Source organism: Nipponia nippon, unplaced genomic scaffold (genome assembly GCF_047370975.1).
Source record: "Nipponia nippon isolate SJK-2023a ecotype South Korea unplaced genomic scaffold, ASM4737097v1 scaffold_11, whole genome shotgun sequence".
NCBI lineage: Eukaryota > Metazoa > Chordata > Aves > Pelecaniformes > Threskiornithidae > Nipponia > Nipponia nippon.
In genome coordinates this window covers 17,534,854-17,550,223 of record NW_028262302.1, presented here as the reverse complement: position 1 = coordinate 17,550,223, position 15,370 = coordinate 17,534,854, and the positions used below count along the sequence as shown (strand labels likewise).

Genomic DNA, 15,370 nt, shown 5'->3' with positions numbered 1-15,370 from the left:
GGAGGAACTCGGGGTTGATTTCTGTGAAACATACAGCAGTTTAGTTTACAGGTCAAATATAGATAATACATTCTGCCACATAAATTTCTAGGAGTGGTAAGTTTGGGGATGTTGTCTATGTCTTTGGGAGGGGAAGAAAAAGAGACACATTCATTTGGAGAGGAGGATTTAATGTTACTGTCCTTCTGTTAATTTATCTGACTAAAATATGCAATCTTAGAAGGCTAAAATGAAATTATATGAAGAGTATAGTGTGCTTATTTGCCTCTGGTATAAGCTTTTTATAAATAAAGGAATTTGTCTGCAGATGATCTGAAGTAATATTTTAGCACAAGCCTTAAACCACACACTATTATTAACCATTCCCATGCTTCTCTCTCTATGTATCTACAGATATTTTTGCTGTCCTTGCCGTTGTGGAAACATAATCCTTTTCACAACTTTCCCTTCTGTAAGTTACTGGGATTTGAAAACCTAGATCTGACTTCTGGTCCCTCCTGATTCTTTAATAGCTGCCTCTGCTCTGCAGTTTGCTACTGAAAATCCAGAACTACTGGGAAGGAAAGATAAATAAATAAATAAATAAATAAATTATTTGCTTTAAATGTGTGAAGTGTTCCAATAATTTTAAACAGTTTAATTTAAATTTTAAACTGCAAATCTTCAACCTCTAATCACTTCTAAACTGAAGTGGTTTTAACCAAATGTGAAGTGCTGCAGAGTTTGAAATGATTATGCCTGGAGTAGATGACTGTAAACTTTGGAGAGGGTTTCAAACTATCTTTTTCTTTTTTTTTTTTTCTTTTTTTTTTTTTTTAAACAAGCACTTGCACAGCATTGAACTACTCCTGCTGAAGAAGGCGAGGGGCTGAGAGGGAAGCTCTCTTGATACTGCAAGACCAAAACAGTGAAAGGACCGAAGCATTTGAAAGCTTTCAGAGGTACAGTGTTCAGCGCCAGGCTGAGGCAAGCTTAGAAAGCCCTTCCCAGCCCGAGAGCCCCGGTGGGGCCGGGGGTGTGCTGGGCTGTGGGTGCAAGGCAGGGAGGGTGCCGGGGGCTCTGTGGTCCCCGGGCTCCCGCGCCGTGGGAAGGCGAGCCTCGGCGAGGCTCTGTGGAGGGGAAGGTATGTGTGCAGCAGGGGGATGGTTAACACTTCCAAATTCGCAGCTATGTTTTTAGGACTCTTTCCAGCATTAGTTTCTCTTCAACATTTTTATTTTAGGGCTTTCAGTCTTTGCATTATGTGTTTTTCCTGTTTGAGGGAGAGAGTAAGAAACTTAAACTAGAATTCAGAAGCTGGTCCAGGACTCGGCTCCAGCTGGAAAAACACATGTGCTGGCATTCAGCTCCTGTAAGCTCCTTTCTGACTATTTTGAATGCTGGCATTGTTACAATAGGCAGGGGAACAGCCATGATAGCCCAGGGTGACAAATTGCTCAGTCTTGTGCATGTATGTTTTTGCCTGGCTGGTTTTTATTAGCATGTAAGCATCGTCTGTGGACTGCGCATTCTTTCCCTTTCATTTTCATGACCCCGTCCAGTTCAGACGACTGACAGATTCACTATGTGATTTCCAGCTTTTGATGATTAACTTTTTGACAGCGGTCCTTATCTTTTATTTAATGTTATTATGATGATTATAACAAAGGGCTGCATGTTGGGCAGCGTGGAAATCAGACTGGGTTGCTGCCTCCTTAACTCCGGTGATAACTTTGTGTTGATTTAACATCGAAACAGAACACAACTTTATGGATTAAATGAGGAAAAAGGGGGACAACTGCCAAATCTGATTGTTTGGGTTACTGCAATAGGTAGTTATTTATGTCAATAGGTAGCTATTTTGTGCCCTGCTCCTTCAAGGACTTTGGTACTTATTTAACTTTCCTCAGGCGAGTAATCCCATTGACTTAAGCAGTCCTACACATATGTGTGCAAGGGCCAGGGCCTTATTATGCAGAGAGGATGTAAATAAACATCAACTTTTTCCCCTTTGGTTAAAAGGAGACTCTTGTAAATGAATGAAACCAAATGAACAAACAGAAAACAGATGAAAGAGAAAACATCTCTTCTTCCTGAAAGAAAAACGTTACATGCATCACTTCAGATTTGGCAGCCTCTTGTCTCTTGCAGACTCTGTTTTTGTTTGCTTAGAGATGGCTGAATTACTATTTTTGATACCACTTAGGACCATGTGCTAGAAAAGGGTTCTCATCAAAGCCTCCCAGTGGGGCTGGACAAGATCTCTCAAGCACACTCCGTGCTCTCCAGCAGGGATGACGGAAGAAAGCGGCGACGGGTAATATTTGCTGTTCAGCCCCTCTTTTGCATAGGAATTTGCATGAAAGATATAAACACACTTTCCGTGTCCAAATCAGAAATAGCTGCTTGTTGGGCATTTGCCAAGGAGAAGGGCTTTGACTTTGTAGCTTGCTTTCACTGCTGGTCCAAGAGCTTAAATCTCTTGTCCTCCAGGTGGTTGTTAAATTATCCATGTCTATTGCTCTATGTTATAGGTGATTTTTGTTCAGTTTTGCTGTCTTTCCTGAGGGTAGAGGCTGTTAGAAGGACACTAGATGCAGAAGACTGATTTCTTTTCTCTTCCAGGATCCGTTTGGTAGAAGACTGACTCCCCTATTTCCCAGTCATCCTTTCCTCATGTGAGTTAGATACCGCTTTGTTGCTTTGATTTGAAACAGCTGCTAAGGGGATCTTTGCCACTGAGGTTTTGGTGACAAAATGGAGATTATCTCCTCAAACACCCTCCCAGACCTGTCTCCTTCCTTCTCTGCCTTGCAGGGAAGGAGGTGAGTTTAGCATTAGGAAATGCCTCTGGGGGTTTTATGGGAGTAGAAAATATTCCTTTGCTTTGGGAATTCAGTACTGGCAAGCAGTGGAGGCATGATATCCCCTTTTCACCACCGAAGTGGAGCGAAGAGGTTGAGTCAGGGCAGAATCCTGTATCCTTGTTTAGCAGATGTTCCTCTTTCATGCGTTGAGATTTTCCAATCAGTACATCTCATGGTTGGACTCAAGCAATACAAGATAAAATCAGTCCTTTCAGTGGGTGGAAAAACAGTCATGAATGTGTGAAAACTGTCTGGGAACATCCACGCTCTTCATTAAGGTCTTTTTGTGTATACTGAGGCTGATGGAAAACCTCCTGTCATCTTCTCTGAACTTTGGATCAGGCTTATACATGGATTTCAGTGATCAGCAGAGGTCTTTTTACAGGTGGCTGTCTTGGCTAAATGCTGGAGGTTGACCTCTAAAGGTACAAGGTGTGAGCTGTGACAGCATGAATTAAGAAACTGGGCTTTTATTTTTCTGGCTGAAGCAGACTCTTACATCCTCTAGATCGACTGCTGAGGAGGACGTTTAGCAGACTGTGCTCCTCTGTGAATCTGGTCAAAGCTTTTGTGCTGAAACATTTCTTCCGTTAAAAACACACTTGTTTGCTGGCACTGAGACATTTCAAAAGAACAGGCCTGTTCTGACACATCTTCCAAACGATTTTAAAACCGGACAGCGAAGCAGATTTCCATCAAAACCAGCCTGGCTCCTCACTGCTCCCTCTCTGCTATCCACCCTGTGGGCTGCTTGGGCTGGGGTGATCCCTGATGCTGGTGTGACCCTCCTGCAGCCCCACGGTGCCCTCGCAGCTCCTGGTGCCAGGCGCGCCTCTGTGGCAGCAGGTTTGGGGCTCCCAGGCACCCTGCTCTGGTGCCCTGTTCCACTTGTAGAGCCATAGCTGAGCGGGAGGTGTCTGTGCTTGGGCTTCCCTGCACTCAGCACTTCTCACCAAAGCATTTCAATCATTTACAGTAGCTTGAATTTTCCCTTCCATACCCAGCTTTGAAACTTCCACTCTTCACTCTGATGTGCATTTTTGATTCTTTCAAAACTGCAAAGTTTCCCTCAGAAAGATCACCTTGGAAGCCAACTCTGGTCATGGTATGCACCTGGCTAACATGGCCTTAGAAGATAAAGTGAGAAAAATGTGTGAGAAAAATGTGTGAGAATAGTGCCTCACTTTGCAAACACTTACCATGAAGTGCTTATTTTTGGGGGCAGTCAGAACACCTAAATGAGCCTGTGCCCTGGGAATAAATGTGGGACTTTGGACCATCATCTTGTGTAAGTCGATATTGCTCCCTTTAGGTAAACAGAGTAATGAACTTCACCTGTGGCAGATCTGGCTCTCTATTTTGTGGGAGGCTTTTGCAGAAAGTGGCCGCCACTGAGGCTTCGTCCCTTGTTTACGGTCTGCACTGGCAGCTCTCTGGCCATTGTCTCCTCCTGGCTTCTGCCCAGCCAAAAAATCGGATGTCCCCTGTTGCTGGGTTCAGCGGGGCCAAGGGAGCTGGTGTCGGAGAGGCACCGTGGGCAGGGACAGCTCTCAGGAGTGGGGCGAAGAGTTAGGCGCTTTCCATTGCTGCGCTTTTCTGTCAGGGAGGTTGAATTTAATTTGCTGGCTAATCTCTGGTGGTGAAATTCATTTCTGCTCTGTCTGTTTAGATTGCCATGACACCCGCCCATGCCGGTGTCCGCTGCACCCTTTGGCTGCCAGGCGCTCGGGGTGGAGCTGATCAAGGAGGGGTGCCGGCTGCTCATAGATGCTTCCCCCCGTGTTTGGTCCTGGTGTGGTGTAAAGAGACTGGGATCTGCTCAGAGATACCTGCTTCCCACGCAGAGCCCTGGTAAACTCATCACAGTGCAAGCCTCTGTAACATTGGAGGCCTGAGATCGCCTGAATTCTGTCCCTCTCTTTGTGGGTTTTAGCACTTAAATCAGAATGATTATCCCAGTTCCTTTCCTTTGTTGTTTTGTTTTATTTTTCATCATAAAATTTTCTCATGTTTGTTAGGGGAGGAATACAAACAGAAGAATAGAAGGACAAGGTGAATGCTTTCTAGTCCTGCTCACATGGGACAACATTTCAAAACTTCTACATCTTCCTCAGTATTTTGGCTCTGGTTTTAATAACTTTTAATCACTTTTCTCGTTAGCCTGATTGTTCTTTTTTCAATATGCTCCTTTAACTACTTATATACCTCACAAAGAATAGTGCAGAGAAAGCAAACTAATTTATTAGAAAAGCAGAACCACATGGCATTCCATATTGGGCAGATTTGTGATGAGCAATTAATTATTTCTATTTTCTTCCTCCCCAGTTTAAATACAGTTTAAGTTGTTGATGTTAATATTATCAAACCAACATTTTTATATCATTTGCCAGGCTTGACAGAATTAAGTGGATTTCTTTAAGTGATAATAGACATAATTAATTTGGTGTGTAAGTTGCTTTGTCGCCTTTGAAGTTAAGTAAAAAATGAGATGTTAAGACTGAATTAGTGATATTTAATTGGAAACCGTTATAAAAAATAAACTACATACCCAGTAGTCCCATGAAATAGAAAAGAGAGAGTGTACGTGTAACTGCAGAAATTAACAATTTGTGGTTGAATGTTTTGCTTTAATAGCTGTAAGGGTGGCAGCAGTGACTGCGAGCACAATGGAGAGAAAGCAGAGCGACACAGAAAGGGCAGGGCTGAGCTATTTGAACATGATTGACAAGAATAGTTACGTGAAATTTCTTTATAGGTCATGCAAACAGACAGAATGAAACCATTGTTCTTGGAGATAGTGCAAGTGTTTAATTTTCCTTATTTCATCTTTTGTAGTCCTATAATAAATAGTGGTTATATGCAATGTTAATACCTTGCAACGGATGTTAGGTTCAACCATGTGCCTCTGCACCTGGCTTAGTAGATATTTGGAAGATAGAAGAAGGTGTTGGCATGTTTAATGGCTTTTAACATACAGCATTGCTTATCGGGAGCCCGTTCTGAAAAATGACATGCCAGAGACCTGGCATTCTCCTGTGCATCAACTGGACAGCCTGGAAAATCTAATCTGTGATACCAGTATTATAAATTAGATATTACTCTGAGATATTATCAGCTGATTATCAGCTCAGTCCTGTGTAAGGTAAAATTTGGCTGTTTATTAAAATGAGTATGTTTCCATGCCTTTTCTCTCAGAAATAGCCTAATTTAAGTCTTAAGCTGTTAGAAGAAAGTTCTGTTTTATTTTCACCCACAAGGATAAAGCAGCTGCAGCAGGAAAGTGTGTGGCAGGAGAGGAGAAAGGATGGAGATGACATCCCTCAAGTGGAACAGGCCAGCCTAGTAAAACCAGTAATTCTGCCCAATAATAGTGGTTTAGACAAGGTAAAAAATGAGTGCTAGATATATTCCTATGCTGTTGTGGTGAACTGGATGTTCTAGTTTATATTGGATGCAAGTTAGGTAAAGCCAGCAGTGTAAGTGAAGAGATTACAGTGGTGCCTACAAACAGATGAGAACTAAAGCTTTTATTCCACCTGAATTTGCAAGGAAATAGTGTGGATTATGATACCGAGATTCCCTTTTCCCCCTCCTACACCTTTGTTGACAGTGAAGACATACGCCAGGTTCATTCTTGATCAAGTATGTGTCCACAGACCTCTCCAATCTGGGTGGAAGAAAGAGGGGGTACTGTTGAAGAGTAAACAGAAGATGCCTGTGGTCACCTTTAAATTACTGTTATGGTGAAAGGTGCTAATAGCTGCCATCAAGTGAGCCTTTGATCCAAAGACAATAATAGATCTCATTAAAATCAGTGGGTTTGCCAAACACTCCTTTTCAGGCTCTGAAGAAGAAGCAACTGAGCCTCTTTAAATAGAAAGATAATAACAGGCAGAGACAACGGAGGGATTTCAGACAGCACATACCAGGTCAGAGCTGAGCATGTAGGCAAGGGGATTTCCTTGGTGGCACACAGGGGATGGGATATTGGGTTTGCAGTTGCTGAGTGTCCGATGGCAGCAAACCCACCCAAAATCCAGGAGGAGCAGTTGTGAGCAGGGCTGGGGTAGCAGGAGTGGGATCGAGAGTCTCGGGTGAGGAGCTTGGTGGTGCTGGATGGTGAATTCTGGATATAGAAACTGGGTACAGAAACCCCCTCCATGTTCAGGGAAACACACCTCTGGTTTGGCGAAAAAAGGAAAAATAAAACACAACCTAGAGAAGATTGCTGTACCATGTCACTGTTTTCTCATCTAGAGTGGTCCTGAGGGGAACTGAATCCTGTCTAACTGCTAAGACCAAAGGAGCAACAGTGATGCACTTGAAACCAGTGAAGTCTGTGGGAGACTCCTATTGCCTTTTGTGAGCTCTGGATCAGGTCAGGGTTGCCAAGAGTTTAATACTGCTGAGATGATTATCTCAAGGGGATGTTTCTGAGGGAACTGTACAGCAGGGGAGACAATACTTGCTTTGCCTGGTTTTGACAGTATGTCACATTCGATGGATGCTCTCTTCACTTTCCAGCTTTTGACAGGCCGTAAAGGCTAATTAAACAAAAGTACTAAATTCACATGCTTCCTTCAAAGGAGCACACATTTATCCTGCAAATAGTTAATACCTACTATCATGGGTATGTAACTAGTCAGTGTGATATAACACATATTGCAGAGCCTACTGAAGGCAGATATTGCCAATTAACACATGATATTACCAATCAGTGTTCATGCCATTTATAGAACACGTTGCCTTGCTGCTACTGGAGCTTCAAGACCCATAATGGAATGAAAGCATTTTTAAAGTAGGATTTTATGTCAGAGAGTGAGTAAAGCTCTGTGTTGTTAAAGAGATGGAAGAGCAATGAAGGGCTGAACTCTAGGGAAAGGAGCAGCACTTTACAGACGTACAAAAAGACAAGGTCTCTGCCCAGAGCATCTTACAGTCTCAGGCTGAGGAAATTCTGTGTATGAGACATCAGAGGATGGCAGTGGGAGGGAGGAGGGAGGGAGACAAGGTGGTGTGATAAAACAAAGGTGTGTACTCTGGAGAACAGCTTTTTTGTATTGTGCTTTGTCAGCGGATTGCAGAGGTAGGGGAGGTTTCCATCTCATGGGCAACATCGATGGGAAGCAGCAGGAAACAGAGCAGAGGAACATCGTTTGAAAGAGATATTTAAGAAGGACAATGAATGGGTTAAAAGGCCACTTTCACCTCCCCAGTTTTGGGCTGCCTGGGGAAAAATTGACTCTCCAGGCAATATCAAGCAGCTCTTTGTTGCTGTGAGTTATGCCAGCCCAGAAAAATACTTCGACGTGGGTATCTGTTGGAGTATTTTTCATTCCTCCCCACTCAAGAAAATGCTGTCACCTTACCTTTTCTTCCTGACCCTTTGCTGTCACAGTTGTCCAGAAAATCTTCCATGGACTCCTGTCAGTGCTTGGGGCTAGAGTGTGGTATTTTCCTCTGTCCCCCAAGTGTACTCAGCAGCAGAGAGGTTCCCATCTTTGAGGGACTGGGAGTGGCAGCCCAGGGGTTAATGAGAGAGATGGACAGGTTCATCAGTGAGGAGACATAGGAGAGAGAGAAATATATATATACACAAGCATATATAAATACATATGTTTATATTCTAGATACAGATATAGAAAACAACCAGAAAATAGATACTACAGAGAAAGAATAGTCCCTAAAAGTGGTTTGACATACAATTTCTCATGAGGCATTAATATATGCTCTAATGATGCAGTTTGCATGCATCAGGAGTAAAAATGAGCCAACACCTTAGGCTGAAGCAAAAAAAAACGGGCCTGGAAAGACTGAGAGTATCATCCTTCACTGTCCACTTCTTCTCTTTCCTTTTCTTTGAGGACGAGCTATCAGTACCGCCTGCTGCAGTCTAGATACTGGTATAAGCTGGTATTAGTATCTCATGAGGGATGTATTTTTTTATGTGCTTTTCCAGCTGAGGTGCTGTAGTATTAGGTTTTGTATTCTCTTGATGCTAAATAATCACATTGTTCTCACTCAGCTTGTCAGGAGGTTGCACTGGAGCCTCTGAGGTGACTGGACCTGGAAAGTTGCTAAAAAGAAAGATAGGTGAATAATTGCTAGGGGTATTTTAGAGGTGTTTCTGCCTCCTCTGTAATTAAGAAAGCACAGCTTGGGTTTATATAGATGTTTGCACAATTTTTTTTTTCTCGTCTCATTTGTTTTTAACAAGAGAAGTCTGAGTAGTGCTCCCTTCCTTCATCTCCTTCCCTTTCTCTAAATGCTATGGGAAAAAAGAAACAGAAAGGAATTAGGAAAGTCACCGCTGAAAATGTGCCTCTTCCCTCCGTCCGCCAATGGGAAATGAATACAGAACGTAACTAACGCCCCGTTTCTCATTAGTTCTAGATTCAAGAAGAAAATGAGGGGAAACCCTAAGGTTTGTAGTGCAGGTATCTTTTCTTCCCAATGCTGGTTTCTAGTAGTCAATTCAGCCTTGAGTGTTTTACATTAAAATCGTACTGTGCAATTACCTAATTTAATTCCTCTATAAGAGTCCACTGGTCTCCAAGTACTTGTCTTTCCAATCATCTCTAGTAGTTTGCAAGAGCTGGTGAACTTTTTCAATGAGCATTTTCCATTTCTTGAGGCAAGACATTGTGTTTCCTCTTCATGGCCACAATGGAAATTGCCAGGGGATTTCTGTGAGTCAAAGCAGATTCTGAGGATGGCTTCAGCGAAGACGATTCCTTCACAACACCATTCTTAGAAAAATTGTACAACACAACCATACAACTCAGACGGGTTTTTCCCTCAGTAGTACCTACTTTAGAAAAAACAAAAAAAATTTTACCAAATAATATAGCACTATAGTAGGGATCCATATTTTTCTTTTATTGCTGGTGAATGTAAATACTGAGCTAACAGCATGTAAAAATTTGATATCGAAGTAGAGAGAAGAACGTTTGTAGAAATTTTATTTTTTTCAGGTTGTTTCTTCTTAAGGTAAAGATCAGAATTGCAAGGTAGCTTTCCTTTCTAAGGTTTATGTGAGTTCTGATTAAAATGAGTAGCTCTTAAATAAAAACTGTTTGCTTTTACCAAAATTCACAAAAGCAGCAATTCTCATAACCTACGAGAACACAGGAAATTTTGAAAATCACAATAGTCCCTACCCTAAATAGCTGGGGAAAAATGATAGACATTTGGTTAGCTTTACTGAGCGCGTAATGTGTTGTTTGGCCTTCAGTACAATGTTTCAAAGTATTTGGTTCCAAAATACCTCCCTGAGCCACACTGAATGTTTTATCTTCAATGTAGCAGTCCCATTTACGGGATTGGGAGCTGTGATATTGGTCATTAGAAGTTGCATATTGCTAACATTTTAGCCATAAACTTATTATAACCCTCAAAAAACCCCCAGCACCTTCCCTGGAGTGGATTGAAATGCATATTTTACAGACGCCTGATGAAATTTCTGAAGTTGCACAAGTTGCATTTCTTTTTAAACCTGAATAAAAAGGTTCTTTCTGTGTTAATTTATCAACTGTTTCACTTTCATTTGTGCCTGCCATTTAAAGGATAAAGCATGACTGAGGTGCACCTTGGTTTTTCTTCCACAAACCCTCCCAAAGTGCAGAAATCCAGTCAATCACTTTCACACACCCACAAAAAATAATGGCTTGACCTGCTTGTGGCCAGATCTGACATGCCCTGCTGTGGTGGGAAAATTAATTCACCTCACTACACTGCAGTCACCCTCAGCTGAGTCCTGCAATTATTTCATTATGATCTAACTAAGGCTGATAACAGATCTCATTTGATACTGCGGATGGCTGGGGGGGCAGCATGGGGGTGGGAAGTGGATGCCCTCACATGTCAAGCCCCTGCATCTAACCAACCGAGCTTTGTGAAGCTTTCTTGCCTGATGGAAACGGGGGTGATTAAAGACATGTTGTGCCCGTCTGTGTAGTTTCCACATGATTTTTCTCCCCTAGACGATGTACTGTGCAGTTAGCATATTTGAAAACCTAGAGGCTTTTCATCTTCTGCAGGGGGAGGGAGGGATGTTTTTGATGGACTGGCCGGAGGAGCACACTCAGAGTCCAGTGTTTTCTGGAGAAAGGATCCATTATCATCTTTTCTTTCTTCCTTTTTTTTTTTTCTTTCTTTTTTTTCTTTTTTTTTTCACCTGTGCTGTGACATATGGACGAAGGGAGCCCTGGAAAAGTGTTAATTGCTCTTTTTTTTCATTCAAGTGGTTCGGAGGTTCAGGAGACCCTCTAATTAAAGAATCTGTGAGTGAGATGGGCATCTGGCCTCTGCCATTTTAATCAAACTTGTAATATGAGGAGAGGGCAATGGTTGTCCAATTACTTGACAGCTTGAAGATGTATATATAGTAAGCAAATACATTTGCTCAGAAGATGCCAAATTGTCATAACAACAAAATGCCTGCTATCTATTTTATGTTTATCATATTTTTTAAAAAAATGGATAAACATGTACCCCATCCCTATCCCCTGAATGGATCTGTGTGGGTTATAAGATTCTTCTGCATGATTTAGCATCTGCAACACAATTGGTATGCAGAAGTTTTGTAATATATGCAAATATCATGATACTGAGTCAGAGAACAGTTTTTCTGATATGACAAAACTACTGAACTGAAGTTCTTTATTTTCAAGTCTGCTGTGAAATATCTAATTTCACCCATTTGCCTACAGAGAGTTGCCATTCATTTGAATAAAGAACATAGCTACTTTTTTCCTGTTTTTTAAAGGATCCAAATCCTAGCTCACACACCTGGAATTTATCACAGAGTATATCAAGACTCCTTCATGTTAGTGAACATTAGGTTGAGTGCTGTTTTCCTGAATCTGATGACAACCTGGAATAATTGCTGAGCAATGCGAATTTTGAAATTCTTCCTAAATGCTGTTAGCTCTCTAATGTAAAGACGAATGTTCAAATACCATCACTGTTACTTAAATATCCAGGATCTTGTTGAATCAGCTGAATTCACATTATTTCACTGTTTGTCTTTTTAAGGGAAACAACTCATAAAATGCTTATCTTGTTACCACAAACTGCATCCCATATTCTTCAAGGTGAGACTCTAGTGTCAAAGTATACAAGGCAGATGCCTCTTTAATAACTACATAATTCAGATTTATATTTAATTAATTAAAATGTCAGCACCAAGATACTGAAGGAAGCTGCTGCAGACTTTAGCGTTTGCTGCAGAATCCAAAGGACCTTGCTGCAAATATAAGTCTTGCATCATATATATTCTTTGAAATGTGGATGTCTCAGTTGCTGGCATCTGGTCAATGGAGCTTCTCTTCTGTCACTCTTTGAATCAAGGTTGAGCAGTGCATAACAATAGATGGTATTTTCATTTTCTGCAAACCAGTCAGACCTATCACCTCTAAAACTCATCTTCATAACTCTCAGCTGTATTGGAAATCTCAGCAGAAAAGCCAATATAGAACAGATTGTTAGACTCAGCATGGGCTCTTCTGGAGCCAAAATTAGGAGCCTCTGGCTGCATAGAGGAATGTCTCTTCAACCCCATTGCGGTGCTCCAGTTCTACTTTTCCCCTTCTGTGAAAAGAGAGAGCTCTCAACTTCATATTTTTCACATACCTATATCATTAGTCCTGAGCTTTATTTTAAAATTTCCTCCACCAGGGAAGGTCTCTATCCACTTCTTGCTTGCACACAACATAGAACGTTGGCAACTGTTGGTACCTTTATAGCTGGCCGCCAAACCATCAATTTGAATGAACAAAGCAGACTATTTTCTCGTACTTATAAAAGACCTACATTTATAGTATCCACATGCTGGGGTAATTACTGCTAAATAATTTAATACTGTAAAAACTGACATATCCATTTAGGTGTATGCCTGTTATATTGTTAAACTGTATTGGGGTTCTGACCTCTATTAGACAGCAAATAATCCTACTAAAGACTGGTCATTCTCCCTCTCTCACTTTCTTTCTTGCTCTCATGGTGAATTTTATTCATGAAGCTTAGGGTTTTGCAGCTATTCTCATAGTTGTGCAATTAGTAAGTACACACTTGTGACAGCACTAAAAATTCAGTGCAATCACAATCATGTTTGATTACCAATTCAGAAGAATCTAACTACCTAGCTGCAAGGATAATTTTGCTCACTGTAAACAGCTTGGAGAATTGTGTGTGATCATGTTGTGTGACCAAAAAAAAAAATCGGATTAGATTATTTGCTATATGCCAAGGCACATTAAATATTTTTGACAACAATGAAGATTCTTTGTAAATTGTAATTAGACTGGAAATTATTGCACAGAGCCTGCTTCTCTATAATCCTTTTAAATCAGAGTAGTTGTAATTGGCCTTAGAGACTCAAACTGTTTCGTGTTTTATTTTCTAGAAGTTCCGCTTCTGCATATGTAATAACAGAATCCTTTGTGGATATGATACAATAGACATGTGTGTAGGGTTATTTTAGTTTATTTGTTTTGGTAGTGAGTCAGATAACCAGAGAAAAAGAATATAGAAAAGAAAACATGCCGAATGCTCCTGGATATGAATGGTACTTACATGTAAAAAAAATGCATAGAAATCATAATGGGCCAAATGAAGCTGAGGTAAGCAGCCGGTTAACATCCTGCCGGTTAACATCCGCCAAGGATCTGGACCTATATTTTGCCTGTGGTACTGCCAGAGGCTTCAGGAAACCTAATGATTTGGGTTTTCCTGAACACAAAGCCATGGATTTTTTGCAAGTTCCAGAGTACTTAGAGCTTCCCTTTCACATTTATGATTTTTTTTCTCTTCTGGTTTTAGGTTCACAGGAATGGAAACTTCAAGAGAGCCTGTGGGAAAGGATGAATTCTGCTGCAGCCATTCTACATCAAAAGAGGGCCCTTTTCGGCACAAGATCCTTATGCTACTAATGGCACTGGAGCATGAGCATGTCTGTGTGTTTGTATAAATAATAGCTGTGGGAATGGGAGGGAGCAGTGGCAGATAGTCAAGGAGTTAAGTGGAAGTCAAAATTAAGTGGGAATTTTGAGGCTTATTTGATGTAACACTTGGCTTTGAGGATGGAGGAAGTTGGACTTGAAGCCAACCTGCAAATTACAGCCCAGCCTCATTAGAAATTAGCTGGTAGTAATCAGAGAACCTTAACTGAGTGTAAAAGTATCTTTAATCTAGAGATGTGGGATTCTGTTGGGTGACTATTGCTCATTCTTTCATAGGCTGAATTAGCTAACAAAAACAAATCCGTCAATACATCCAATATAAATTTTCGGCTCACCTCTGCTGAGCTTTGATTTATCACCAATATCCAAAATGAAGCAAGGTTTGTCTTGGAACAGTTTACACAGGGCTAACATTCATGTGATCGTGACTTTCACTGAAATGAGTGTAACTGCTAGTCTGTAGATGTGATGAGAAAATAATGTATCTAGAGCCACTTCATCCACTTTATGTATGGAAGTTACAAACCACAATCTCCACTGAGACTCTATGTAAAACTGCAAATTTTAGATCTATTGAATTGCTTTAGCTTTTCCTTGATCTAGCTGAGGCTAAACATTGGCCTACAGATGATCTTTTTATATTTTTAGTATTTAGTTTACACCCATCACTCAGAAGTATAAAGCTCATCTGCTAATGTAGGTTTATTAAAAGTTGCTGGAGTCCAAGGATGAGATTTTGGTTGCATTAGTAAAGCAAATGGCAAAAATCCACAAGAAGGGACTAGAATTTTACTGTACAAACCTGAATTTTGGAAGATTGAAAAATTAGAGTAAAAACAGTATAAATATCTGTCTTAAGTGTTTCAAGGAGATAAGAGCTGCATGAATGAAGTCCATCCAAACCAGTGGAAAAAAACTATTATCTTTAACGGATTTTGTGTCAGATACTCTGAAAAAAGAGCTCAAACAATATCAGCATTGACATTTTCTATTTAAATGAATTAGTTCCTGATCAAGCTGGTTTTTTTCAATAAACTAGAAACTTCTAGCCAAGAGAGAAAATTCTAAACCGAGGTCATATCCTAGGCACCAGGTTAACTTCTTTCCTTCAGGATAGCCACAAGCATTTTTGTATTTAGTGAGATTCTTAGATCAATAATGTGAAGTTGTAAGGGCATATTATTTGGCAAAGGCTATTGCCTTTCCTTCCTTCAGGTCTGCCTCATCGTTGGCTGAACTAGCTTGCTATAGAGCATGCAGATATGGGAACTGTTGAGGTGCCCAAAGCTGGAAGGACAAGATTTAAACAAATGGGAATATATATATATTCAGATGGGGCATTGAGAGAGACATCTGACTCATGCCGCATTGTAAAACAGAGAACATGGCTCTGAAGAGCTAAAACAGCTTTAAAAAATACTAACAGTCTAAACTCCTGGTTATTTCTGCAAGCTGGAAGAAGTGTCCTTGGGCAGCTCATGGGTGTGGGAGAGTGGGGAGGCTGCCCCAGCCCACGGCCCATTGCCTGTGTGGGTCATGGGGCCAGCGGTGGGACTGGGAGCG

General features: G+C 41.1%; 1 long non-coding RNA gene across 1 annotated transcript; it reads left to right on the top strand.

Moving 5' to 3' along the window:
* Window positions 1-874: 874 nt before the first annotated feature.
* LOC148056847 (uncharacterized) lies at window positions 875-13,788 on the top strand. The gene is made up of 3 exons (XR_015702156.1): window positions 875-941; window positions 2,605-2,657; window positions 13,668-13,788. It is a non-coding gene; the product is annotated as an uncharacterized LOC148056847 (long non-coding RNA).
* Window positions 13,789-15,370: the final 1,582 nt, after the last annotated feature.